Genomic DNA, 2859 nt, shown 5'->3' on the forward strand with positions numbered 1-2859 from the left:
TACAATATCATATAGAATAGTTTGCCCTAAAAATTCTGTGTTTCTTTCACCTATTTGTCCCCCTCTTTCTCCCTCCTCCCTAACCTCTGGCAACTACCGGTCATTATATTGTCCCTATAGTTTTGCCTTTCCTATTACAGAATGTCATATGGGTGACATCATACGTACGTAGCTTTTTCAGATTGGCTTCTTTCAGGTAGCAAGATGACATTTAAGGTTCCTCCATGTCTTTTTGTGGCTTGATAGTTCATTTATTTTTATGGCAGAATGATGCCTGTCCCCTTGTCTGTATGTGCCCCAGTTTGTGTATCCACTCACCTACTGAAAGACATCTTGGTTACTTCAGAGCTGACTTGGCCAGTTTTGTTGGTGGCCTGGGAGGGGCTCAACGGGATGAGTCTGTGGCACGAGGTGAACACCAGAGGGCGCCAGAGCCCCCTCGTCTCTCCCAGGTGGGCGTGGCCCATTTCCCCACCTGCGCTAATCCGCTTTCCAGAACTAAGCTTGATGTGGTCTCTGCCATGAGCTAGGATGGATCTGGGAACCATTTGCGGGAAACATTAAGTTGGACCTGCTTCCTTTGGAGTGAAAACCAGGGTTTCATGACTAGATGCTTCGTTGGAATCGATGGCAGTTTTCTCGCTTCCACACGTACAGGACTTGTGCGGAACGGTGCGCTAGTATCTTTCCCCCAAGGAAGTGAATGGAGGTGCCAGCTGGATCGTCCGTCTCTAGGCTGAGCTTGGCGGTGGGGCGGCAGGGAGGCAAAGCTGCCCCAAGACCTGATTCCCTAGGAGGGCAATGCCCCCAGCCCCCTGCCCAAGGATCACGGGACCTGGTTGGATGAGAAATCAGGGGACGCAGCAGAAGGGGGCATTGCTTGGGAAACACGTTGCCGTACGGTGGTCTGAGGGACACACCTGGAGAGGACCCATTCCTCCCTGCGGTGACCCTGCTGAACAGCTGTTGCCAGCTGCAGATGGAGCTTCCCTGCCATGCGTACACAGAGCACCCAGATGGATTCATACACAAGTGTGACTGGCTACCCCAACCGTGCCCGGCCTCCCCTCACTCTGTATTGTCAGATAACGCTCTGTAAGGCAGGTATTTGCTCATGAATACTGGTTTCTTTATTTGTTTATTAAATTTTTTTTCTTAAGCGACAAAGTCTTGCTCTGTTGCCCTGGCTGGAGAGCAGTGGCGCGATCACAGCTCACTGCAGCCTCGAACATCTGGGCTCAAGGGTCCTCCTGCCTGAACCTCTTGAGGAGCTGTGACTACAGGTGTGTGCCACCACGCCTGGCTAATTTTGTTTTTTAAATCTTTTGTGGAGATGGGGTTCACTATATTGCCCAGGCTGGTCACGAATGGTTGATTTTTAAGAATATATTTACTAAGGTCTTAATAGCACAAATCTTATGCCTACATACGGGGGCTTTTTTAATATTTGAAACTTTAATTTTGAAATAAGTTTTGATTTAGAGAAAAGTAACTGAAGTACCTGTCTACCCTTCACCCAGCTTTACCTATTTTTTTTTTTTCTTTTCAGACAGGGACTCGCTCTGTCACCCAGGCTAGAGCGCGGTGGTATCATCACAGCTCACTGCAGCCTCCAACTCCTGGGCTGAGGCTTCTGCCTCAGCCTCCCGAGCAGCTGGGACTACAGGTGTAGCCACCACCCAAGCCTGGCCCCTAATGTTAACATATTGCATAATACGGTAGAATTATCTAAACCAGGAAATTAACACTAATTCAAAACCATTAGGTAATCTACAGTCCTTATTTGAATTTTGCCAGTTTTTCTGCTAATATTCTTTTTCTGGTCCTGGATCCAATTTAGAACACTATGTTGATTTAATTGTCCCATTTCCTTAGTCTTTTCTAATCTATTCCTTATTCTTTGAAGAATAGTGATTGGTTACTTTGTAGAATGTAGCACACCCTCCATTTGAGTATGTCTGATGTTTTCTCATGATTTGAAAAATTTTTATTTTTATTTTATTTTATGTTAGTATTTTGTTTTTTAAGAGATGGTATAACACTATGTTGCCCAGGTTGGCCTCGAACTCCTGGCCTCAAGTGGCCTCAAGTGATCTTCCCACCTCAGCCTCCTGAGTAGCTGGGACTATAGGCTCTCACCACTGTGCCCAGAAAAATAGGCTTTGAATTATTAATTCATGATAGGTGATTATACACTGAATCCTACAGAGGGAAAATTAGGCATTTAAAGCAATTTATGTGTTCCTGTGGAAACTGGAATGAAGTTGGAACTATTTTGCATTCCTCATTTCCTGGTCACTCTCTCATGTCTCTTTCGAAGGGAAATGACGTCAGCTCATATTGGTGATTCCAAATGACAGATCACAGTTCACTATAACCTCTAACTCTTGGTTTCAAGTGATCCCCGCCACCTCTGCCTCCCAAAGTGCTGGGATTATAGCCGAGAGCCACCACGAGTGGCCTAGATTGTATTTTTTAGATCAGTTGCAGGTTTACAGGAAAATTAAGCATTAAGGCTCGGCGTGGTGGCTCATGCCTATAATCCCAGCACTTTGGGAGGCCCACGGGGGAGGATCGCTTGAGCCCAGGAGTTCCAGGTTACTGTGAGCTATGATCATGCCACTGCACTCCAGCCTGGGCAATAGAATGAGACTCCCACCCCTATCTCTTAAAGAAAATAAAATAAAGTAAAATAAACAGGAAAGCAGAGTAAGGGGTGTTGGGAGAGCTCAGTGCTGGGGAAGGGGCTGTCATGCCAATTGGAGTAAAGCGTGAAGACTGAGAGGGAGGGGCTATGATGTGGGAAGAAAGAACAGCAAGGGCAAAGGCCCTGCGGCAGGACCGTGCCTGTCGGCTGCA

This window comes from Propithecus coquereli, unplaced genomic scaffold (genome assembly GCF_000956105.1).
Source record: "Propithecus coquereli isolate 6110/MARCELLA unplaced genomic scaffold, Pcoq_1.0 Scaffold164, whole genome shotgun sequence".
In the NCBI taxonomy this organism is placed as follows: domain Eukaryota; kingdom Metazoa; phylum Chordata; class Mammalia; order Primates; family Indriidae; genus Propithecus; species Propithecus coquereli.